The 27,268-nt window shown below is 35.0% G+C and overlaps 1 long non-coding RNA gene across 1 annotated transcript in view; it reads right to left on the minus strand.

Moving 5' to 3' along the window:
- Positions 1-21,014, minus strand: part of LOC136041914 (uncharacterized) — a 36,468-nt gene extending 15,454 nt beyond the window's left edge. Inside the window, exons 1-2 of the long non-coding RNA XR_010621129.1 lie at positions 20,896-21,014; positions 9,214-9,279 (exon numbers count right to left, since the gene is read on the minus strand). This is a non-coding gene — a long non-coding RNA (uncharacterized LOC136041914). The remainder of the gene's footprint in view (positions 1-9,213; positions 9,280-20,895) is intronic.
- Between the last annotated feature and the right edge of the window lie 6,254 nt (positions 21,015-27,268).

The following is a 27,268-nucleotide window of genomic DNA, read 5'->3' on the forward strand; positions in this document are numbered from 1 at the left end:
AAATTTCAAAAAATACACCCAAACCACGTCTTATTGCAGGGGCAGCGAGGTATCCAACCACAATTGTGGCCATTGACCTATCTTTAATTCTAGGGGAAATTAGAAATAAATTTAAAGCATACTGTTCTGGAACAAATTATTTTTAATTTAATCCATACTGAAATGTCAATAATTCATTACAAGTGATAGGCTCTTTGGCTATGGTTTCAGCTCAAAGAGTATATTCATTTGATTTACTTCATAAGCGGGGGAAATTTGATTTTTCTTACTATAGTTTCTTTTGGGTTGTCAGTTTTGTAACCATCGAGTCTCTTCTTCCATGTTCATTGGAGCGAAAAAAAGAGAAGATACATCAAGTGTTTATTGCTTGCAAGGTGGTTACAATTGAACAACAAAATATATACATCAAAGTATTTCTCAAATTCATTACTTATTTTACAAATTATTTTTAAACTATCATTTTTTTTTTCTTTTTCTTACTCCATAAAGACCAGCATAAATTCTCTTCAGTAAAACAAATCGTATTTTTCCTTTTGGAAACGTGAGAATTTATAATATTTTTGGATTTTTTTTTTATTAAACGGTTTGCACTATTGAATATAATTGAGTATTTTAGTTAATTAATCTCCGGAATTTAACTGGTTTAGTTACAACAATAATTTCAACTATTTTAATTTTAATCAATTGAAAGTTTCAAAATAATTCTTTTTTTCTGAGATCACAAATAATACGAAGTAAAAAAGTAATGTGACATTAACGAATGAAGAGGAGAGACTTCCGGCCATATTTGTGATGACTGAAGAATTCGTTGCTTTCATGGGTCAATGGCCCAATCGAGCAAAGGGAGGCGAATGACTTTTCTAGCATTAACTATATAGTTAACAGTGCAGCGTTACCATTTGTACTTTTTGTAATCACTATACTTTCAATAGCGGAATTCATATTTCAAAAATACGTGAAATCTTGCCATCCAAAATACTCAGTAAAGTCTAGGAATGGGACAACATGCTAAAAGACTTACCCATTATCATTGATCAAAATTAGACTAAATGTTCAAGGAATTACAATCAATCAATTAAATCACCACCACATAACCCTATCAATTTACAACCACAATCAATTAAACCACAAAGTCACAATAAAATCATTTTGCTCATCAACCTCACAACAACAAATCATCAACCTCAACGTCACAACATCAACCTCATCAGCCTCAACGTCACAATAGAAACTCAATCAAATAGAAACCACAGCAAATAGTACACCGAAAAAAGAATGTATGCATCTTTCCGCGCCTATATTCAGTAAAGCTATAACTGGTGCTTTGGTCCCCAGGTCGGAGCTGTAACGGTCTAAAATCGTGGCAGAAGCTTGCTAGTTTTAAAGCTCCTGAAATGCACTAAATAAACGGAAAAAATATGATAGTTCCTCGATGATAGCCCAGCAACATCCTCGGTTATTTTAGCGTTGCTCAAAAAAGAAGCGAGTGAAATGAATGCTGATATTGTCGATCACCTCCCAGGACAATGACCCCCTTCCAGTTTTCCACAAAAATTTTTCTCTATACCCTATGACTTGGTTGGAGTAAAAAAAAGGAAATTTCGTAACAATGAATGGCGTGGGTAAATAGCGATCCTTATCAATAACAAAAGCATAAGAACCTAAATACTGACAAAATTTAATCAAAGAATCAGCTTTTTTTCAAATATACATTGGTTTCGAGTTTTAAGTTAATTATCCCATTTTATTAGTCCATAAGAAAGTTATAATTAAAGAAAACGAAAGGATATAACTTCAAAGGGGGGGAACCCCGATGGAAATATGCCTTCAAATTGAGGAAGCCTAAAAGCCCTTGAGACGATATGTGAAGCCACTATAATAAGAAATATTTAATATTGTGTTTTCCCCCGAGAAAGGATGCAAGTTTTTTGCATTTCATTATAATTCTTCTTTTACCAGGAAAACCAGTATTGGCGTAGTTGTTCACTTTGAAAAAGCTTCGTTTTTTATAGTTAGATAGCACAAAGCCGTCAAATATATTAATTTTTGATATTCAAGTTAAATTAAAATATCAATATTGCTCAATATGGTTCAAAGCTTACAGCCCTTCTCAATAACACCCGGCACTAGAAATGTTTATTTTATTTTTTAAATCTTAGTTTCAATGTTTTACTTAGAAACAACTACTTTGAAAATGCTTTAACTTTTATTAATCAAATAGTCCGAAAACGTTGAATACATCGGTGTTTGATAGCCGAGTTCAAAAATGTATATCATAATCAGCGCAATAAGTAAAGAACGATTTCGGCAAAATGTATTATTTATTTGGTTTTTTTGTTGTTTTTTTTTTGTTTAGACCAGGACAATTCGTATCGAAGGAGCTGTTGCAGAACCTTCAAAAAGGACTCTTTCGATTGGAAATTAAAAGAGCTACTGCCCTTTTTAATGGTCAAAAGTGATTGGAGGGAAACTAACTCCCCTCCCACGACCACTATTTTACCAAACACATCCGATCAAAATTTTGAGATAGTCATTTTGTTCAGCGTAGCTGAAAGGTCTGGAAATTATGTCTTTGAGGGTGACAACCCCCCACAACCCTCAGGGCAAAGGTTATAAGTTATACCCGGGGGGCATTTAAGTTTTTTATAGAAAGCGCTGTCGTAGAAGCTTTAAAAGGGCTAATTCGATTTGACATTGAGAGGGTTAGAGCCCTTATTAATATTAACAAACAATAACTATAACACTATTGTGGGAACGAATCAAACTTAAGCGTAAAGAGCGGGCATTGAGGAGGGGACAACCCCTTTCATATACGGAATAATTTCTGTTCTTGAAAACTTGTTTTTTTTTTTATTTAATAAACTTTAGAGGTGGTTGGTTCATTTGGTTGAAAATAGAGGTTATAATGCTGTTTTAATAGTCAATATTGATGGTGATCAACTAGCTCCCCCCCCCAACTACCCCTCTTATCACTAAGCTCATCTGAACATATAGCAATGCCTCCAGGGTTGACGAAACCCCCCAGAGCCCTGGGGCAAGGGCTTTAAGTTATGCCCTGGGGGCGTCTAAAATTTTCATGGAATGCATATTTGCACGCTACTACTACAACTACTGCTGTTTCTACTGCTACCACAAGTACTATTACTAGTACTATCATTACCATCAATACAACTACGAGAACTAATAAAGCTGAGGATAGTAAAAACAATATCTGAGGAAACGTTGACGGGAAAGTTGAACTAAATCAATACACGTATGTGTATACACATTGCTGAAACGGGCGTATCAGCAATAATTTTGGAACGGCTTACCATATCAAGGGGAAACTTCAGGGACATCATGAGTGGGATGTTCAGTTAACCAAAAGGCAAAATGTACCTGCTACTACTGCTATTAATGCTGCTGGTACTACTGTTACTACTAATAATTATACATTAATACTGGTACTACTGTTCCTACTACTACCACTAGCCTTCTACTATGATACTAGTTAACTAAGGCTACACGCATGAAGGTGAAAAGTTGAACGAATATTGAGGGGGAATTTGAACTAAATTAAAACACACTAGGCGCATGCATATTGTCAAAAAGGTGTATCTCAAGAATTTACCTGGGTATTAAGTTGAAACTTTCGGAGAATACTTTAAAGGGAAGATAAATTGACAAAAAAGTAATATATTCATATCACTACTAATAATAATACCACTGCTACTTTTATTTATGCTGCTACTGATACTAAACTGCTTCAACTACTATTTCAATAGCAGCAACTTGTAAGGCTTAGAGCATTAAGGTGAAAAGGGCGTCGAAAGGGTGTCAAAAGGGCACATCAACAATATTTTTGGAATGGCTTAAAGTGTCAAGATGAAACTTCTGCGACATCATGAAAGCGATGTTCAACTGACAAAAAGGCAATATATACATGCTACTACCGCTAATAATGCTCTTGCTACTACTACTACTACTACTAATGCAACACTAACACTGTAACTACTTCTACTACCACCGAAACTACTTTGATAATAATACTATTAAGGCTAAGTCTATGAAGTTGAAATTTGAGATAATATTGATGGCGATTTCGGACTAACAAATGACACTATGTGCATTTAGATTGTCAAAAAAGCGTGTTTTCAGAATTGATTTGTGTATTAAGCTGGAACTCTCAGAGAATACTTAAAGGAGAAGCTCCTAATGTTACTGCAACACTTATTATTTCTACTGCTACTATTACTATTGCTCCAACTATTACTTCAATCGCAACAATTTGTAAGATTAAAAGCATTAAGATGAAAATTTCAAGAAGTATATGAATATACAGGTAATTAAAAGAGCAAATCGACAATATCATAGCAATGGCTACTTCTTTTAAGTTAAGAATTACTTTAGAATACTGCTGTGACTACTATTACTATTATACCTAATAGTATGAAGGTAAAATTTTCAGAGAATATTTCTGAAAATTTCTATTGTAAGGATAACAACCTGTCAACCGTATGCAGGTTGTCAAAAGGCATATCAGCAATAACTTATGAACAGTTTCGTGCAAATTGAAACTTACAATGCTTGTTGTGGGGGAAGTTCAAATAACGATAAACAATATTTACATCAAAATACTACTGCTTCTACTCCTACAGCTACGACTATTTCTACTATTAATATTACTAATACTACTATTGCTACTAAAGCTAAAAACTGTACTATTAACTTTACTCCTACTGATACTTCTATAACTACTGGTGCTACTACTACTACCAATAAACCTAAGGGTGTTAAGGCTGTCAAGGATGTAACACCTAAACACCTAATAACACCTAAGGATGCTAAGGAAAATTTTGGGCAATATTGTAACTGTAAAGAAATAAATCGAAACAAGACTATGCTCACGTAGGTTGTCAAGAGGGCGTATCAGAAATGTTTCATGACCGGTTGATGGTATCCAGTTAAAAATTTCATCCTGTGTTGAAGGAGATGTTGAAAAAAAGGTGCTATGTGCTTACTGCTACAAATGCTCCTACTGCTACTACCACTTTTACTACTACACAAGCTAAGGGTATTAAGGCGAAGCTTTTAAGGAGTATTTAGGCGGATGATGAACTAAATCAAAAAAAACTACGATTATGTAGATAGTGAAAAGGATGGCAAAGCAATATCACAATAACGGCTTACATTATTAAGTTAGTTGTTTCATTACATTATTAATTTAGTTATTTCAGGGTAAGTTGTGGTGGATTTTGAACTAGCGAGAAAACACTACATGTATACTTTTAATACTACTTCTATGGTTACTGTACCTAATCAAAATAAGGGTATTAAGCTGAAACTCTTAAGAAACGTTTATGGGGAGTTCCAATTAAGCGAAAAAACTATGTGTATACAGGAATTAAAAGAGCATATTAGCAATATTAGATTAGCAAGTTCTAGTACCCTTTTTAAGAATCAAAAGTGATTGAGGGGCATTCGGCCCTCTTCTTCAACTCATAATTTTCCCAACACTTCCAATCAAAATCTATGATAGCCATTTTGTTCAGCATAGCTGAACGGTCTTGTAACTGTATTTCTAGGGCTATGGCATAGGTCAGCCCCCCAGAGTTATGCAACTTACCCATTATGTTAAAAAACAAAATGTTGCCTTAAGATTAAATCAAAAAGCACTGTGTGTATGCTGATTGCTAATAAGACATCTGAGCAGTATCCCAAGAATGACTGAGGGTATTATGTTCAAACCTTTGGGGCTACTTTTATTACTACTTCTGCTCTTAAAATTTGAGTAAATCAAAAGAGTGTGAGTGTATCCAAGCTGTCAAAGAGCGTAGGTAGATTTTTTCGCGAATGGTATCAAGTTTTATTTTTCAGATCAAATAGAGGAGATATATAGCTAAATTAAACACTATTTGTGTCCTGATTTTTAAAAGGATGCATGTTGTTAAAAATTGTTGAATAATTTTCTCCAGCATACCAATACCAGGTCAAACTATAAATTCTTAAGGAAAAGCCGAAAAGATTTAAACTATTATTTTCTTTTTCCCTGAAAAGACTATGTCAATAAAAAACACAAAAAATTAATAAAAAAAACTTTTTCCACAAATAAGTTTTTCAAAGAAAAGTAAAGCACTCCATTAAACCAAAAACTAGATCTATGTTGCATAAGCAACGTGAGGTGTTGTGGCAACCTTTGTTCGGCTTCCCCGAGTAAAGTGTTGCGAGAGCAACACTTTAGCTTTGTTTCCTCGCTTAGATTAAACGCTGAAGTCGTTAATCTGTAAGGATCTTAAAATAAATGCTAGGTACACCAACTCGCAAAAGTTGCAAACCCCTCATTGCAAATAGCAAAAGTTGCAAACCCCTCGTCGCTAAAGATGATTGTAGCCTAACAGACAATTATTACTTACAAGTCCCCTACATGTCTTATTACTGGAACAGAATTGGTCTTACCATCAAATACACCGGAAACAAATAATAGTTACATCAACTAGCAAAGTTGGGAGCCCCTCATTGCCGAAGATAATTATGAGCCGACTATTGACAGCTTATATCTCCCCTATATGTCTCACAATTGGTATCAGCCTATTTTTGGTTTCAGTGTGTACCTTACCACTGAAGTTATCAACCCCTTTAAACTTTCAAACTGGTATATCTCACGAAGGAATTTTTCTACCAAAAAATGGATTGCATGTGCTTTGATCAGCTCATCAAGAGCTATCGACTACCGTCGAAAAAAATCTATCTGTCTTAGTTCAAAAGTTGACTTTTTTGCCATTTCTGTATCGGCCCATTTTTGGTTTCAGTGTGTACCTTACTGTACCTTACCAAAAAATGGACGGCATATGCTTTGATCAGCTCATCAAGAACAATCAACTGCCGTCGAAAAAAGAATCTATCTGTCTTAGTTCAAAAGTTGACTTTTTCGCCGAAGGCCATGTTTCTAACGTCATCACTTAGAAAAAAGCAAAGGATAAACTCTAATTTCTTCAGCAATGAGAGAACTTTTAAAGTTTAAGAGGTACATCTAATACCATTTCTCTACCGCAATCCCAAGTGCGAAAAACCGAATGATAAACTCATCTGAAATAAGGAACAGAAATGGGTAGAAACATTAGATTTGTGGCCCAAGGCAAGAGTTCTACGAAGCTTTCCAAAATGCTAAGTCATATTCATCAATCCGGCCTAAGGTCCACACTTTCCGTAAAAACCGCAGAGTTTAGATCCTTACCACTTTCTAGGAATGAGCTGAAATCCGGATGCTACGAACAAAAAAAAAACACGACAAAACCAAAGTGTTGCTATCGCAACACAATGATCAAAAACAAAATCATACAATCTGCCAAGCGTATAACTACTACAAATCAGCATCGATAAATAAATGAAACCCAAAACAAAGAGAAATTACATTAAACAACCGAGTCAAACTTAAAACAAGCAGAAATTAACATGACTAGGGCTCCAAATCCTTAATTCGCACTTGACTGAAAAATTTTTTGAACTTCTTCACTTTTATGACTTTAGTAAATCAAACATTTTTAACATTTTAAGGAATAAATATCGGCATATGTGTATTAAACTGATAATGCATATTCATTTGTTTGTTTTTTCAGTAAGGTACAAATAATGTTCTGGCCTTGGGAAGGCATAAGGGGTTTTGAGCCTAACTCATGTTATTTTACCCATCAGAAAATTTGCCTGATTTTCAAAAAATTGGGGAAAAAATCCGAAAGGGTTAAGTTATCTCAATGAAAATCACAGCATCAGATTCAGCTTCAGCATTATCAGAGAACCCTAGAGTAGTGGTTTCAAGCTCCTATCTACCAAAATAGGAAATTTTATTTTTCTCCAGTTTTCAAGGTCCTATTTACCAAAATGGGGAGTTTTTATTTTTATACGAGAAGGAAGATCAGATACGTTTTTAACCACATGGACAATCGTATCGAACCAATGGTACTAGAAGACCAAAAGAGGGCTAATTCAAATGAAAATAAAAAGTTCTAGCGGTCATTTTAAGTGACAATGATATTGAAGGGCAAATAGCCCCCTTCGTATGCCCCCTTTTCCCAAAATATGATTAAATTTCGAGGTAACTATTTGGTTCAGCATAGTTGTAGGGTCCAATAACAAGTCATTTCCGGATGACACGACCCCCGTTGTCCCTGGAAAAAGGGATGTAAGTTACACAATCTGTCCATTGTTCATCTGCTCACCAATAGTGTTCTTTATTAGGAAATATGCGGGATTTTTTTTTGGGGGGGGGGAGGAAGATTTCCACGAGGAGAATTTTCCATGCAGAGGGAAATTTCCGGGGAGAATTTTCCAGGGTAAATTTTACATGGGGTGGAAGGAAGGGGAATTCCTCGTATTATTTGAAAAGCAGTCAGAAAATTAAATAAAAAATATTTTTTCAACCGACTTAAGGACCCCAAATTTTACCCTAAAACGAACCAAAATTATTCCGTATATGCGGGAGGCTATTCTTTCTCAACCCTTACCCTTTCACCGAAAGCTTGGATTTATTTCCTGGTATAAGACAAAAAAAAACACGCACGGGGGAGAGTTTGGCCAACAGAGGAATATTGATAAGTCACTTCTAGAGTAACCCTACATTTTAATAAATATTTTTGCCTTCATGTACTTCAAACAAATTAGATTAAAGACTTTAGAGTATTATTGTTATTTCTTACAAATGTAATTTGATTAAGTAACAGTCCCAGCTTAAATAGGAGAAAATTTTAGCCATATTTCAAAACATATCTTCCAGAAATGTTGACAAAGCAGTCTTTCATTTAATATAGTGCCTCTCCATGGAGAGTTCACTGGTAGTCTTCAGACTGAGAATTTAGATCCTCAGTATCAAATCAACTCTCACCTAATTTTGAAGAATTCCCTGGTAATCGCTCAGTATGAAAAAGAAGGGACTGACAGCTTGTTATTATATCACTTAACTCCTGTCTTAAAGCAGTTTCTTTAATAAAGATAGAAGAGCATAATTTTTATCTATCCAATCTCTTTTCACTTTCTAAATCGGTACGGCCGTAATGATAATTATATTAAAGATTCATTAGTGCATCATTTGGGTCGGGCCAGAAAATATATAACATAATTTGGAATCCACATTTAAATTCAGTGAAACGATAAAGATAAGCGGATATCCGTAGCAATAGGAAACAACACAATTTATAAATATTGGCACATAAAGAAAAAGAACATATACAAATACAGTACCTTATCAAATACACAATGACGTTTTTTCAATGAACCCAATATGGTGGTCGTTACCGCTCAATCAACCTGTAAAAAAAAATATTAGCTATATTGATTAACACTGAAAATTTCAAAATCTTCATCTAATTTAACATTTCATTTAATTGATTATAAATTTTTAATTTGTTTTATCTCTGTTTGACGGGCATTTGTTACAAAAAGTTTTAAGAGTCAGAGAGGGGACTTAGATTTAAGACCCAACGTGTTTTAGTTCTTGCCACCCTGGTCAAAAAGACAAGCGAAGGTGTACTGTAAAATGTGTGCTCAGAAAAAAAGGAAATCAAGTAGTGCTTTCTAATAAACCGGTGTATTAACTTAACAGTAGGGCATTCCCCCTCTTTACCTCTTTGTGGCTACCATTCTGTGGTAGCCACAACACTGTGCTGGGTAGAGAATTTAGAGTGGCGAAACCCTATATAGGCCAGTGTATTCTCCTGATGAGCCCTTATGTTGGGTTGTTGCCTCTGAATTATTTGTCTATATTATTTTTTCTATTGTTTGGTAAATGACGACTTATACTTATTGACGACATGACTGCCTGTCCATGGATTATTCTTTATGGTTGATTGTGTGTGGCTATGCTGTTTGACCTATGTGATTGTATGGATGAGTAGGGTTAAGGCCTCATTCAAGTGCTGGTCTATATTAATCACTAATTTAGGAAAACAGTCTTCCTTTTCTCCTTCTGTCTCTCTTTTTTTTGTGTGTGTGTTTGTGCTGTTGCATTGGTGATTTCTCTTTTCATGATATACATCTAATGTATATATGATTTTAACATTTACATTTAACATTTGATACATTTATATACTATATACATTTATATACTATATACATTTATATAGTTATATATTATTATATACTATATACACTATATACATTTAATCTATATATATTTAACGTATATAATATATACATTTTTTTCCATTTTTTAAGTGATGAGCCTTCACACAAGACTAGCATCAAAAATGATGCTCAATTTAAAAAAATAAACAAAATCATTATTTCCTATTTCTTCAATGCAAACAAAAAGTCTAAGAGTGAGTCAATGAATCACCAAGCACAATATTTAAGCTAACAACCCGAGTGTAACGACAAGCCGGTTTCTTTCATAGTAGTACTGAATTGAAAAAATCAATTTAAAAGAAACCAGAAAGTTACCGTATTTAAAGTATTTATGATTTTAAAAGAAAGCACATACAACTGACATGTCTTATACATCGTCTGCGAAACTGCACATGCCTGCTGTCGTGTGCTCAAAAACTTAGGTTTCTTTTTAATAAATCTGAAAACTTCAACATGACACTTAGGAGCATTGTTGCCTACGAGATACTCGGCCAACATGACACTTAAGCTGAAGTGTCTTGATTTTAAGCAATACACAGATGGTAAAAAGACTCTGAGTGCCTTTACCATATTAATGACTACAAAGGATAGAGAAAGCATAGACAGGTCAACATTATCCACATTGTATTGATTCAGAAAACGTCTATTTAGGAACTCTATAGCTCTGGAAATAATTTTATATTCCAAAAACTGTTGAAGAATAACGCGTCTAGATTGTGTTCATAATTCTTATTAGTACGTCAATCTTAAAAAAAAAGAAGAAGAAAAGCCAACTCAAATTCGACCCATTTTGTATATTTTAATTATTTTTTTTACCAGCAGGCGATACGTTTCGCATGAAAATCGAGACCTAGCTCTTGCACGCTCGATGAAACATCACTACGAAAAGCGAAAGATCCCCCCCAATCTTCATAAAACTCCAGCCAGCATCAAGGTGACTTTGACCTTTCATTAGTATCGAGACTTTAATAGTATATTTGTATATTGGTCTTGAACCTTACAAAAAGGTGGAAACTCTGTACTTTACTTGCCAGCCTGATCCATATTCATGTTCACTATAGTCCAAAATTCTTGCATGAATTTGTGTATCCATAGCTTGCTGCTAAAATTGGATGGTGTAATAGGGGCTGGAGTGCAAGGACTACTGGCCCACAATTGCTTTTCAATAATACAAATAGCCTAGATAACCCTTACGCGGTTTGGTTCGAGGAAGGTGCGTCACGCCCACTACACCGCTAGAAATATGACCGAATGTGATATTCCCACTTGGTCACTCTGGTCCACTGATCGTACAGATTAGCTAATCTTTGCACGAAGTTAGTTTAAACAAGATACAATATGCCTGACTTTCCGGCAAAAAAATTTGTAGTTGCGTTAAGGTTGGTTGAAAAGGGAGGTTGAATGTTGAAGGAGCCATTGGATCACTCAGGCTCTCAAACCATATAGAGTAAAAACGTCTGTGATTCTGGCTCAGACAAGGAGCAACAAACCTACATTTCTGATGCCCGTTGATTAAGACTAGAGGTTATACTTAGTTCATTGAGTTAAATATAGAATTTTTTTTCATACCAAGTCACTGGACTTTCACTGCCAGGACCTGGATTGGTTGAGACCCACAGTGGATTTGATGCCTAGGGTGGGATTCTTCCAAAAAAAATTTCAATCTCATTTTTTTTTTATCAAATGTTACCCCGCATAATACTAGGCTAGTCTGAGGGTTAGCTTCAATTTTACAAAAAAAAAAAACAGAATGCTTTAGTTTCAACCCAATTAGTAGTTTTTGATGCCCTTACGCCTTTTTAGCAGACTTTATTCTATGCTTTGGTCTCATTGGCAAGGGTAAATGCTACGTAATTAATTATATTTTCAGGGTGTCTTCTTCAGAAGTTTAGTGCCTATAATGGCATTAGAACTTATAGTCTAGGGCTGTATCTGGCCCCATTAAGGGGAGGATGCAATTGTCATAACTGGTAGATGATATCTCGAAATATTGATGAATGATACTACCCTTTTGTTTACTGCCAAGGAAGTGAATAATTTTTGATGCCCTTATACCTTTTTGGCAAACTTTGCTCTATGCTTAGGTCTCATTGGCAAGAGAAAATTATTTATAATTATTTATACTTTCAGGGTCTCTTCCGTTCTAACCCTTGGCTTCCAATTTGTTTCTTTGATACTTAGAAACAATATATTTACCAAGTTCTACCAATTATGTTTTCAGGGCCAGCTCCACTTCAATTTATGGCGCTTCCTTCAAAGCGAGAATGAATATGCACAATTACCCTATTTCCTAATGCAATAATCACTGTCATTGCAAGTGCGTAGCACCCTCCCCCCTCCTCCTTAATGGAGCTAGATACACCTCTGAGGAATATAATAAAGTTGACTGTTCTTTTTCAAACTGGGTTTTCCAGCACTGTCAAGTAACTGACGAGGAGATATAAGCACAAAAATAACACAAAACCAAAAGATCAGCTGACTCTTGTATTTAGCCTAGGGCTATATTTCGCCCACTTAGGAGAGGGGGAATACAATCGTAACAACAGTGATTATTAAATCTGGAAGGAGTACTGAATGGGAAATTGAATGGAGTATTTCTTTTTTTTTATGTTCTAGACTTAAGGAGCCATGAATCACTAATATTTTTAAACACCATTTACGACTCAAAATAGAATTTATGGTGGTAGCAACTGGAATGTTTCAAAAAAGCACTGTAAGACACATCAAATGGTATGTTCCTCTTTAAGCAGGGAAATTAAGTGAAACATCAAAAAACTACCATGCTCTTTCTAGGAATAATAATCACTGCTATTGAAATTGTATCCTCCCCCTCTTATGGGGCCAGATATAGCCTTAGGCTTTATGTAAGCTCATTTTGTGTGTCTGATGTTTTTTCGAACTGGATTTTTTTTGAATAATGAAACCACTGTTGAATACGCACAATATATGCACAAAATATAATGGCAAACCCACTGAATCAGCAAACTTTGTATATAGTCTAGAGAAATATCCGACCCCTTGGGGACTGAGATGCAATTATGACGGCATTTTTATTACATTTGGAAAGAGAACTCCATCCTATACTTCTTTTATTTCCTACTTGACTTTGGTCCACAAGTAATCAAAATCTGTTCTTGGAAAAGTAAAAAAAGGTTGACTTCTTTCTGACTATAGTAAATTAGACGAAGTCACATAAGGAAGACAGTTTTTTGTCTTGTACAGCAACAATACTGCTTCCACAGCTTTTTGTTTCTCATGATCAGCAGTTGGTAACTCTAAAGTAGTGAGAGATACAAAACTCAAAATTATTCCAAAATATGGGAATCGTGAAAGTGGGCAAAAAAGTTTCAGGTGAGTTCACAGAATTCCCAGTAGTTTTCTAAAAATAAAACTTATATTTTGCTCGTATTGGTGTCAATATAAACGATCCTAGCTGGAAAAGTAAACCGTTTTTTTTCAGAACAATATTATGTCGTATTCCTGCAGAACGTTAAATTATGTATCAGAGAACCAGAGAACAGAATACTGTAACTCTTCTAGATTTCTAGGAAATAGATCTCGAAAAGTCTATCTTGGATGCCAAATTCCGATTCTTTGGGTTGTTTCCTGAAATTTTTGATTTGATATTTGTTGTATTTAAATCAAGTAATACTATTAAAAGTATGCATGGTGACGCGACGTTTCTTATATACAAAGTCTTTTTTTTACTTACAAATAATTTTCGAAGTTGTCATGACCCATTGCAATTCTTTTGATATCTTACACATTACTTTTTTCAAGACAGGGCAGAATTTTTTTGATCTTGTAAGAACTAGAACTGACATTGGTTTTCCAAAAATAAAATTCTTTCTGTGATTTCTTCTATTTTGAAGCTTTAGCTTTGTGAATTCCCCACATTTTGTCCAGCTAAAATGCCCTAACTTTGACTCTTAACTTTTTGGAAGTGATCTAACTTCCAATACTGATAAAATTTCACATTATTTTTTCAACAACCTAAGCAAAGCTTCCATGTCTCCTGTAAGTATTTGAGAAAAAATGCCTGAAATCCTGAATTAGAAACAGAAGTAACCATTTTTCTTTATAAGTTTTTCTAAAATTTTGGGTTTTGATGTTTATGATATTTTAGATGTTTAATGCCATGAAAAGTAAGCAAAAAAACATGCACTGTTCTATATCCAAAAATGCACCATAAATTAAGAAAAAGAGCCTTACACAATGAACCAATTCAACGGTTTTCAATAACTACAGCAAACAGTACACAGTCTCAATATAGGTAAAATCAAAAACAATCTGAAAAAAGAGTTTGACAATTACTTTGCACACACAGAACTTATTTCAAAAGTGCTATAATTGCACATTGTCCTTACATGCAATAACTTACAATCATTGTAACAGATCTCCGAACATGATACGGGAGCATACACATTTATAACCCTTGAGTTATAGTAGTAAGTTCTGCTCCACAGCTGTTAACCATTGGTCACAGTTGCTGCAGCACTCCAGAGGGCCTGGGCACTGGATTTTTTGTTAACATTGTGGACAACTTCACTGACCACCTAGGATCCCCACAGAAAAGTGAATCTCACATGGTAAATCTAGTAAATCATGGTTTGTAAAATTTTGAAAAACTTGCAAAAATGCATCTTTTCAGAGCTAAACGAAAATGTGCAAATCTAAGAGAAAATGTTTGTGCAAAAAAATGAGTCACAATTTAGTTATGTTAAGCTGCTCAAAATAAATTGTTTTTGATCTAACTTGTGTTTTTGGTCAATTTCTAAGAGTTTGACTTTTCAATTTAAGATCTTCCCAGAGTACAATTAAGGCTTTGGATCCAATAAGGAAAGTTTTATTTGCCTGATTTATCTGTTTTCTAAGATAACAATAACTCAGTCACCAAAAATTTTACCGTGATTTTTGTTCATAAACAATTTACAAAATATTTTAAAGTGGTTGGATGATTGCAGCATCCGCGTTACATGGGATCAGTACAAGCTGGGCTGTAATTTGAACAATTATATACTTAATATATTTCAGTGAAAAAGCTTACTAGATTGAATTCAATTTTACTAGATATTGCCAGGAACGCGTATGGTCCAGCTTTTGCTGAAACATGCACAAAGTCATCAAAAAGAAGAAGAGTTACTTTCATGGTAAGACCTGTTTTTCTCTGTAAGGCAGAAACATTAATATTAATTCTAATAATGAGGCTTACACAGAACAAGGGTGGATAACAGACAATCTTTCCAGTAAATCAATTCATATTAGTACAGCTTTTAGAAGCCAAAGTTTCCCAGCTTACCAAGGTCCCTCCACAAACTAGTAGAATCTATGATGGAAAAGTAGCATATGCAGGAAACCATCTTAAAGTTGGTCATTTTAACTTACATTCAGTCCAGTAGATTGATAGCTATGGCTATTCTGGACAAAAGTGAGCTGTACAGTTTCTTGAGTATCTAGTAAACAATTCACTATACCCCAATTATTGCTGGACCTTGGAACAGTTGATAACCATGAAGCGTTTGTAAATGTTGCTCATTGCCCACCTTTTGACAAAAGCAACCACTCTGCTATATAAGGCTCCCTTGGACTGTATGCAGAGAACTCATGTTTCGCCAAAATATATGTACAGAAATATTCATTTGATGAAAAAATAATTGGCAAGGCAGGATTGGTCCTTCACCACTGAAAATTATTTTGTTCAACTATGGAGTATTACAAAAACTATACTGCTTATGCTTTCAGAGAAAGATAGTATGGTAAGATGTGCTTGATGGCATATAATATTACCTTTTATGGTCAAAGAGTAGAAGAGAACAATAAATAAATAAAAAGCTGTAGTAAGTTATACAAGCAGAATATAAACAGCAATAATCATTACTTAAAATATACAAAGGCACGAAATCAAGCTAGAAACTAATCCAGAAAGCTACTCAAATAGCATGAAGAGGATTTACGTGGATGAGACAAGGAAAACCCAAAATAACTTTGAAATTATCTTTCTCTCCTGAAACCTGGTAGATACTCTGTTATGCAACTAAAGAAAATAATACATAAAAGATGACCCAAAAGAAATTTCCAATGCTTCAAATAGGTAGTTTACATCTATATTTACTCAACCAAAGATTCTTATCCTGACTCTCCCAACCACAGCATTGCTACCCCTTATGTCCCCAAGTCCCCTTAATAAGGTAGATGTAGAAAGCTGGGATCCGCCTAAAAAATGTCAACACAAAAAAATTTATGGGATCTGATGGTACAAACCCAACTATTCTTGTCATATGATCATGGATTTATCTCTGGTTAGTCATTTTGAACAAACCTTATGAATTCTTATTAAATATACTAACGATCTTCTGGACAAGAGGCTCCCTGTTGATATTACACTTCTAGATCTGGCGAAGTCCACCATAAGAGACTCTAAATAAAGCACCAGGCAATGGGCGTAAATAATGTGGTTGAGTGGTTGGCGTATTTCTATGAAAGGGAGTAAATTGAGTAGTTGATGTATTTTGGAGCTGATAGTAATGAGTATTAAAATATTTGGTAAGCGTAGAAGGACATTTTTCTCTCAAGTTACCACAACTGGTACAATATATATATATATATATATATATATATATATATATATATATATATATATATATATATATATATATATATATATATATATATATATATATATATATATATATATATATATATATATATCAATGATGAGGCCAATATCCTGAAAAAAAAAGAAAGCCTTTATGTTGATGATTCAAAACTTGCTTATTGTGCAGACACAGCAGACTATATCAAGCTGACCAAGCTGGATCTTAATGCATTCACTCACTGGACTAATACTTAGAAACTTGAATTGAAAGCATCAAAATGCAATACTATCAAACTAGGGAAAAAGAACACACATGCCCTTTTCTATAGACTGAATTGAAGGGTCCCACAAGGCCATTTCCCATCAGCCATGCAGGGAGGCCTTAATGTCCTGATTGATGACAAGTGTATAGTTCACCTCCATGCACAAGCAATTATGGCAAATTTTAAATAGCAACTGGGATAATAAAAAGGACATTTAATGCCATATCTCCAATTGTCAAGATAAGGTATAATATAGTAATTTAATACCAAAACAAGCAATTATAGTTACGGCCAAGGCCAGACTAAATAGCTTTACTTTTTTTTTAAATAGAATCAACACCCTAGTCATTGTTGGTTAAGAACACTGCAAATAGAAAGCCCCAGAAGATTACAAAGATATTCTTTATTAGAAGATTGAGGGCATTCTGCCTTTGGGCAGCACCAGTCAATTTTGTGATGGTTGTTGGCATTGATTGGTGTAGATGGAGGGAATAGTGAATAATATCTTTCAGAGGAAAGGGTAGACTCACTGACCTTGCATGTTAATTGCAAATGCCTATCATATAGGTTCAAGACTTTAGGGTAGAAAGAAGGTTAATGTAAATGGTACACTTCTGGTTAAATCTATATCACCAGTTTTGAACTGCCTTTTGATCTTGGTTCAGATAAGTTTACCAAATGAGCATGGGGGCCCATATATGATAGGCATACTCAAGAATAGGGCATATACATGTAAAATGCTTGAAACAGTGGTTGAGAGAAACCTAACTATCACAAACTGAAATTGAGCACATGACACAATTATCCTGTTTCACTAGGCCACTAGCATGCACAGAAAACAAACAGTCAGCACTAAAACTGACACCCAGAATTACATAAACAGAGGCAGTTGAGTACCATGGCTCATGGTACAGGAGCTCTTCCTTTACCAGATTGAACCTTTTTCACTTTTTTTAAAGTTGAAAGCCATTAATATATAGACTAGTCTGCATACTCGAAGTTAAATATTATGTTATTATAATGTTCTTCAAAATTTGTGTATAAAGCCTAGGGATATATCCAGCCACATTTCAGAGGGGGGACTACTGCCATAATAAAGCCATTATATTTCAAAATACTGTTAAATAGAGGGGGTTAAATCAGATGGTACTACTCTTTTGTAATAATGGTGTCCATTTTAAACAGGAAGTAAATGTGCATGATTATTGGAAAGAGGAATTAAAAATTTCACAACTTTCACTGATAATTGTGCACCAAAATTACCCCTTTAAATGGAACACTGTAGTTAAAAAAAAAATAGTGCCATTTAACACAAAATGCAAATTTAATCTTCCCTACTGCAACAAATACACCTTCTCTTCAACCAAATGGGACCAAACGTAGCCCTAGACTATGGCATATACATACGCATTTTTTAGAGGAGAAAATAATAAAAAAAAACAAATTTGTATCTGATAACTTTAATAAACTATACCCAGGATTCAAGGATAATTGGGGGTTTTGAGGAAATGCCTTGCTCTCTCCCCCAAGGTTACATCCCTTTCTAGGTTATATGCAAAAACTACTTAAGAAAACATTATAATAGTATAATTCTTACTTTAGAGGCTAATATACAGAAAAATCTAAGGACTCTGATCTTACTTCATTGACTACTTTTTTTTTTTTTGCATACATTTTTCATTATCTTAATCAGGTCAATGGTCTAAACATACTAATTATAATTACTATTTATTTAGAATCCAATCTTCATACAAAAAGAAAATGATAAAGCACCACAAAAAAGCACTATACAACTATGACAGTGTGACTGGTGTAGAAGGAGTTGGTTCCAAACATATTTTCAAATCTCTGGTTTTGTTTTTCTACTAGTTCAGCAGCAGATATAGTAGAATCTGATATAGAAAGACTATTGATAAGCTCTGAACTGCATGTCAAAATGGTAATTCTTGGTAGGTGTTTTTCAAAATGAAAAAAAATGGGACAGATTTTCAATTTAACAGCATGTGTAAGAACCTTTCAGAAGAGTCTAATGTAGAGGAAATGGGGGTGGAACAATAGTATTGTACAATGTTAACAGAAAACAGTGATTGAAATGAAGCTTAGCAGGGACTATGGAAGCATCAGAGGCTGGATGGCTAGCATTTACCCCCTGAAAAGACCCCTCTCATCTCTACAGAAAATACCCCTGTGGAAAATGAGGTTTTCCTAATTTGAGAATTTTATTTGAGTTTTGTTTTTTCTTGAGCTAACATTTCATGAGAAACTTGCTAGTTAAAAATGATTCTGCTGGACTTTTTAGCACTTAATTCAAGACCAGATTTCCTACCTTTGAGATTTATGGTTAATGAGTTTCAGAAATTTGTCTAAAGCTCACCTGAGGCTAAAAATGCCATCAGAATAAGTGACTAAGGAGACATTGAGGCCAGAACATATGCAAGACATCTGGCACTGGTCTTGAGCTTTGAGGACATAATTATTGAAACAACAAGGTGAGGCAAAGGCAGCTTGCCTAGCTATTTTCTTAACTTTAGAGAGATTTTAAGTTGGTCTCATAGCTTAGAATATATATTTCTGAGATCTGATGATAGCCAGATTTGCTCTTTTTTCACAGTGTTCAAAAGCACAAGAGAGTAGATCAGGGATTCAAAGGCACAGGAAACATCATGACTTGCCAAAGTGAATGAACTACCTGTAAAAGAAATGTGAAGCAGAGCAATAGCAACAACCAAAAGAGTATCTGCACATTAAATGTCATGTTGAAAGCCTTGATGTGCAGATATATAATGTTTTCATTCAAGCTCTTTTATAAAACTTCAATAAATGGGTTGATAAAGTTATGGATCTGAAAGATGTGAATTGACTGGAGGTTTATTGTTATTTTAGTATCAGAAAAGATCTCCTACACAAAATGCTGACAGAACCAAACTTTGTTTTAGAAATCATCTGTAGTAGTAATATGAGATGTTCTAAAAGTGCAAGACTACCATCCTTAATGTTAACAGTGCAAATTCAATCTGTGCCTTGAGACAGCTTTGGCATATGGTGCTTAATACCATCATCCACAAATGTTATAGACACTGCTTAATCAGAGCTAGAGAATAGATTCAAAAACGTGGTTGAATCATGTGATTAAGAGATACTTTGACTTTCCTGCCACTCAGGAAATTTCTAGGAGGCAATACTTCAGTGGAACAGCATAACATTCAATATATATAAAACATGACATCCCTGCTCAATAGATATCAAGGATAATATTTTTTTCTCCTCAGTGGGTAGTGATGAGCACTTGATTAGCAGGACAAGTGGTACCTTAATCTTGGAAAGAATTCTTGAAACACTATCCTAATACCATTCAGTGTTGATTGACACACAATTAAATACATATAATGAGTTGGGTGTTTTTAGGTGAATAGTAGGTATCTGGGAAAGTTTATTTGCTGAGAAACAAAACAATATGGGTAGGTGATCAGATATTAAATAGGCCAACTCACTAAGAACCTTTGGTTGGGAGACATCTAAGGATGGAGAAGTAACAACATGGTCTATGTTGGTGATGTAGATGAGGAATTGTGAATGTATATGAAATCTTTCCTGTTATAGAATCTATTATGTACTGACAAGTTCCCTCTTCATCTTCTATTTGGTAGTGAAATGGAAGATCTTAGCATTTTAATGAGTAAGCTGGAAGCAAAAATAACAATCTGCAAGATTTAAGATTTAAACACTATGATGCAAAAACCAATAATCTGAGCAAAGAGAATTAAGATCTCAGCCCTTTAACGAGTCAAGAACAGGCTCAGCCTAGGGTGATTATAAGATTCAAAATCTTTAATCCCAGTATTAGATAAAGAAACCTAAAGCAAACCAAAATCAGATCAAGGACCTTGAAAGGCTTTACTATTAAGCCTCAGCATAAGCTAGTTTATTATTTACAATACTAACATTGTGATTCCTTGAGAAAGTAAAAAATTGACACGGAACAAGCGTTTCGAATTTTGGGACCTCTGATTCAGCATTATTGCCAGTTTTCAAATAATCGACCAATCTGCTAAGGTGAAGCTCAAACACGAGACAATCAAAAGAAAAGTCGAACGAGAAGTCCAAGAGGCACTCAAAACCGTATCGCCGAGAAGTGTAACTACAATAAAATCCGCTTCAAGAAAGACAACAGTCACAAATTCTTCAAAACAGTCAGAGAATTATTCACCAGGAGATATCCCACAACGTCCATGCTCCCTGACAAACAGAGGAGCGATATCAATGATGCAAAAATTAAGCTCGCCCAAAGTAAATAATATTTTGAAGAGAAATCAAGCCCATAAGTAGGGGCGGAACCACACATCCTAAGTTACTTTCGAATAGCAATGCGTGATACCAAGCCACCTCCAAAAAGGTCCGAGACCAAAGTGGCCATAGAGTCTATGAAGCAAGGCAAAGCTCCAGGACCAGATGGTGTCACAGCAAAACATATTTATATTGATTCAGAAAAAGTTGTTGACCTATACCATAGTGTTATAACAGCCACTTAGTCCGCTTGATATGTCCCATGACAGTGATGCAAGGCTGCAATAGTCTGAATCCTCAAAAAAAGTCTCAGACAAAAAATATGGAAACTGCCGAAATATCAGGCTGACAAATCACAAGATCCTCCTCCATAGAGTACATTTAATTACTGCATATGCTATTGAGGATTATGAAGCTGGGTTTCGACCAGGATATTCTACTTTTGAGCAAATCTTTACTGTGCGCCAACTGATAGAACGGTACAATGAGTTTAAAAGAGAGCTTAATCAACTATTCATTGGTTTTCAACAGGTATTTCACTTCATATAGAGGAAAGGTCTTTGGCATGTTTTAAAACACTATGGTGTCCTCAGACACAATCGTCAAAATCGCTGAGAACATGTAGAACAAATTCAAAAGCCAAATTCCAAATTCTAACTTATGATGGGCTCTCTGATGAATTCTCGACAACTTTCTAAGCCCTCCAGGGATGCATCCTATCCATGCATCAGTTCAACCTATTTCTGCATGTCATCCTCTCCCTTAAAGATACTGGATATGGAGTGAAAAGTAAGCGGAATTCTAATTGAAAGACTATTGTATCTTTATATGTCCACCAGCTAGCTACAACCCCTCCAAGAACTCCAAAACAGACAGAAAACATCTCTCAATCAATGCATTCGCTTGGGATGCAGATTAATACAAATAAAATTAAAGTCATGGCTACATCATGTCAGGATCAGGATACCATACCACCCCCTTATAATATTTAATGGTGAGCAAGCTTAAACAGTATGCTGATTTCTTTATTTTGGTAGCCTATTAACCGTTGGTAACCGCCACACCTCCGACGTTAAAAACCGATTAGTACTTGCCAGCTGGAGTTTCAGAAGACTCTCAAATTTATGGAAGTCCAGCAACATTTCGAGCCATTTGAAAACTCACCTTTTTAATAGCCCGATCCTAGCCATTGCTCTGTACTGGTGTGAAACATGAACAATAAAAGCCGAAAACAAGCGCATCTTTCTTGCACTCGAGATGAGATGCCTATGCCAGATAACGAAAATTAGATACAATGACGATGTCCCAAATAAAGAAGTTAGTGGAAGACTAAAATCACCAGACACGATCCTATACAAGGTTAGAAAACAACAACTACCCTGGTTTGGACAGGTCATGAGAATGGAAACTATGCGACTACCCAAGATCTATCTCGAAGGGACTGCTGAAGGAAGTTGACCACAAGGAAGACCTCGTAAAAGGTGGATTGGCAACTTTGACCAGCAGCATATCACCCAACTATCCAGAAAATTACCCGATCGAAAAGTATATCAAGCACTGGTTCATGAAATTTCGGAAGGAGTGGCCACGAAACGTCCCATGAGGATGGATGTGACTTTAATAAGTAAGTAATTGTTAATTTTTCACAGTCCCATAGAGCACTAACTAGAATCTATTCTTCTCTCTTTCAGTCTCATGTCAGCTCTATCACACAGGGGTATTTACTAATTTGTGTAATTCAAATTAAAAGAAATAAATAAAAACAATAAAATGACAAAAGCTGTACAAATAAGCCATCCCCTTTAGAAACGATTTGGAGGCTGCTAAAAATGTAAAACAATAACCATTGATAAGTAGTGTTTGTTTTAATTGATAAAAAAGCTATTCACCTTACATTCAAAATATTTTTTATGACGTCTTCCTCTTTTAATCCAACCTCAATTTTCAATTTTCAAAAAAAACATTAATAAGGATAGAACTTGAATTGAAATGCCACAAAAAACTGCAAATATATTTTACATATAAAAATGATACTAAAATACATAAAATTTTAAGACAGTGTCTCTTATAATAATGCAACGAATTGGTAAAGTACGAAGTTCTTAATCTTTGTGGGAGTTCCCGATAATAAAGGAATAAATTAAGGTTTTCATTGTTATATTTGTTTTGTTTGGAAAGGAAGTGTTCCCCCAAGATTCGCCCTAGACAATTTTTGTGTCACATCACTATCGCCATATTTGGATTATACGGATTACGTTACTATCAAATCGTTAATGATTTATTTCTTAGTTTCAGTGAGTTTTCTTATGCTACTAACTAAGTAATAGATATATTCAAAAATTAACAGGGTTAACATGTTTCTATCATCATTGCGTAGCAATTTTAATAGCAATTTGGTATTTCTTAATCATGAACTATAATCATGAACTTTTTATTTAATCTATTGCTTCCTGCAATAGATTAAATAAAAAAAAACAGGTTTTTTTAACGAGAAGTAAGGAGCGACATTAAAACTTAAAACAAACAGAAATTACTTCGTATATGAAAGGGCTACTTCCTCATCAACGCTCCGCTCTTTACGCAAAAGTTTAACTCTTTCTCTTAATTCTACTTTTTAAAACAGTAAAAAACTTTAGCGTAAAGAGCGGAGCATTGATGAGGAAGCAGCCCTTTCATATACGAAGTAATTTCTGTTCGTTTTAAGTTTTAATGTCGCTCCTTACTTCCCGTTAAAAAAACTTGTTTTTTTTTATTTAATTTCTGAACGTTTTTGAATCTATGCATGTTTTGATTTTGGCTCTCCGCAGAGGAATAATTAAACGAAATTTGCATTTTTTTTTTTGGCTAAATGGCTTTCTCATAATTTTGATCGAATGATTTTGAGAAAAAGAGAGCGGGTGAGGAAGCCTAGTTGCCCTCCGATTTTTTGGTTACTTAAAAAGGCAACTAGAACTTTTAATTTTTTACGAATCTTTTTATTAGTAAAAGATATACGTAACTTATAAATTAGCTTACGTAAAGCACTTTTGTATTCTCAAGTTTTTATTACATACTAGCGGTTGGGGTGGCGCTTCACGCCACCCCAACACCTAGTTGGTGGGGGTGCTTCGCGCCCCGCAAGCCCCCTTGCGCGCGTTAGTCGTTACGCGCCATATTAGTTACGCGCCATTGTAGTTGTGTCCCTGTGTCCCACCTGTGATATATATATATATATATATATATATATATATATATATATATATATATATATATATATATATATATATATATATATATATATATATATATATATATATATATATATATATATATATATATATATATATTTATATATATATGTTTTTAACTACGTAAAACTTGCGAATATACAACATTCTTCGATGTCCAATTGCCTGTGCATATAAATAAATTGTCAGGTTTACCGACTCTTGAACATGCAACATAAAATTGTCCATGGGAAAAACAATCCGTATTCAGATCTATACCTGATTATTCTAATGATTGCCCTTGAGCTTTGTTGATGGTGATTGCTAATCGAACATTCCCTGTGTCCCCGTCATCATTTATATATCCCCCTGTGCCCCCGGCATCCCCCTTGTAGTTGTGTCCCTGTGTCCCGGTCGTCATTTATATTCCCAGTATCCCGGTCGTCATTTGTGTCCCAGTGTCCCAATCTGTAATTTCTCTTTGAGCGTCCCGGTCGTCATTTATATTCCCTGTGTCCCGTTCGTCATTTGTGTCCCGGTCTGTAATTTATCTTTGAGTGTCCCGGTCGTCATTTATATCTCCCGGTCGTTATTTGTGTCCCAGTGTCCCAGTCTGTGATTTCTCTTTGAGTGTCCCGGTCGTCATTTATATTCCTTGTGTCCCGGTTTGTAGTTTTCTTTTTCTCCTTTATTTTTCAGTTTTTTTCCTTTTTTTAGTTTTTTTCTTTTTCAGTTTTTATTTTTTTTTGTTTTTTTAATTAGTTTTTAGTTTTTTTCTTTTGTAGTTTTTACTTTTTTTTTTAGTTTTTTTTGGTTTTTTCTTTTTTAGTTTTTAATTTTTTACCTTTTTTTTATTTTTTTTGTAGTTTTTACCTTTTTTAGTTTTTTTTTCTTCTTTTGTATTAATCCACCAAACGACGTCATTTGGAAACACGAGTTATATTTTCTGATTTTTGATAAAAACGCTTTGATTCTGACGTAGTTCAAGTAAGCAAAGTCTTCAATGGCTCTGGGGGTGCAGCCAGTTGAGGAAGTTTAACTTTTCCTGAGGCGCATCATATTCCCATTGTTTCACCATTACATTTCAAGGCCTTGTAGTAGGGACAAATTTTAGACATAGTCCCGATTTGAACACATCTACTATAATCATCGACTGGGCTGTACCTGAATGCCATGCGATAATTTTCACGTTGCTCTTGTGATTCCTCGGCACGCTTTCTTTTGGCATTATCTTTTGAAGCCGCAAGCCTGTTTTCACGTTGCTCTTGTGATTCCTCGGCACGCCTTCTTTTTTCACTTTCTCTTTTAGTAGCAAGTCTGGTTTTGCGTTGCTCTGGTAGTTCCTCGACACGCCTTCGTTGACGGAAATTGCACATTCCTAATCTGGCATTATCTCTTGAAGCCGCAAGCCTGTTTTCACGTTGCTCTTCTGATTCCTCGGCACGCTTTCTTTTCTTACTTTCTCTATCAGCAGCAAGTTTTTTGACATAGACTCTTTGAGCAGCTTCCTCGGCTGTTGCCATTGTAGGTTTTTCAGTCATTTTACAATTAAACATTTTTCCGTCCACGATCTTCTTACAATTAAAAAATTTTCTTTGAACCATTTTCTCAAATACCTATAATGACGTCATCGTCATAACAAACAAGACGACAACTAACTTCATGACGACTTGACGACATGATGACATGACGTCACCTGTAAGACATAACCCACAGACAACTTATTTTTATATATATAGATAGCTATGAGGGGGTTCGCCCCCTCGTCAGTACCTCGTTCTTTACATTGAAGCTTAAATTTTGTCCTGATTCATTAAGAATGACCCATGAATCACAAAAGCCGTAAAATAAATATTTGAAATTACTAAAAACACTTTAGCGTAAAGAGCGAGGTATTAGGAGAAGGTGATCCCCTCATATGGGTAATACTTTCTGTTTATTTTAAGTTTTAATGCTGCTACTTACTTCCCGCTGAACACAACTTTTTCATGTTTATTTTTTCTTGTTTTTTTTTTAGTGCTAGTAAATCCTGCGCTCCCTTCATGGAAATTTTCTTCCCCCATGACAAATTCCTTGATAGAAAGCTCCCCCAGCATACCCCCCTCTTTTCGACCCCTCCCCCAACCAAAAAATCGTCCTGAAAACGCCTGTACACTTCCCAATAACCATTACTATATGTAAGCACTGGTCAAAGTTTGTAACTTGTTACCCCTCCCACGGGGACTGTGGGGGAGTAAGTCGTCCCCAAAGACATAGTTATAAGGTTTTACGACTACGCTGAATAAAATGGCTATCTCAGAATTTTAATCCGTTGACTTTGGGAAAATAATTTGCGTGGGAGGGGGCCTAGGTGCCCTCCAATTTTTTTGGTCACTTAAAAAGGGCAATAAAACTTTTCATTTCAGTTAGAATGAGCCTTCTAGCAACATTCTAGGACAACTGGGTCGATACGACCACCCCTGGGGAAAAAAAAACAAAAAAAACAAACAAACAAATAACACGCATGCGTGATCTGCCTTCTGGCAAAAAATACAAAATTCCACATTTTTGTATATAGGAGCTTGAAACTTCTTCAGTAGGGTTCTCTGATACGCTGAATCTGATGGTGTGATTTTCGTTAAGATTCTATGTATTTTTGGGGGTGTTTTCCCCTATTTTCTAAAACACTCCAAAAAAACTCCCTCTAAAAAACTCCGTTTTTTAGAGTTTTGGTTACTATTGAGCCGGGTCGCTCCTTACTACAGTTCGTTACCACGAACTATTTGAAAATTATTTTTTACTGGATCCTTGGGCTTGTGTTCTTGGTTTAAATCCTGTCGGAATTT

The sequence above is a fragment of the Artemia franciscana genome, unplaced genomic scaffold, assembly GCF_032884065.1.
Source record: "Artemia franciscana unplaced genomic scaffold, ASM3288406v1 PGA_scaffold_49, whole genome shotgun sequence".
Lineage (NCBI taxonomy): Eukaryota > Metazoa > Arthropoda > Branchiopoda > Anostraca > Artemiidae > Artemia > Artemia franciscana.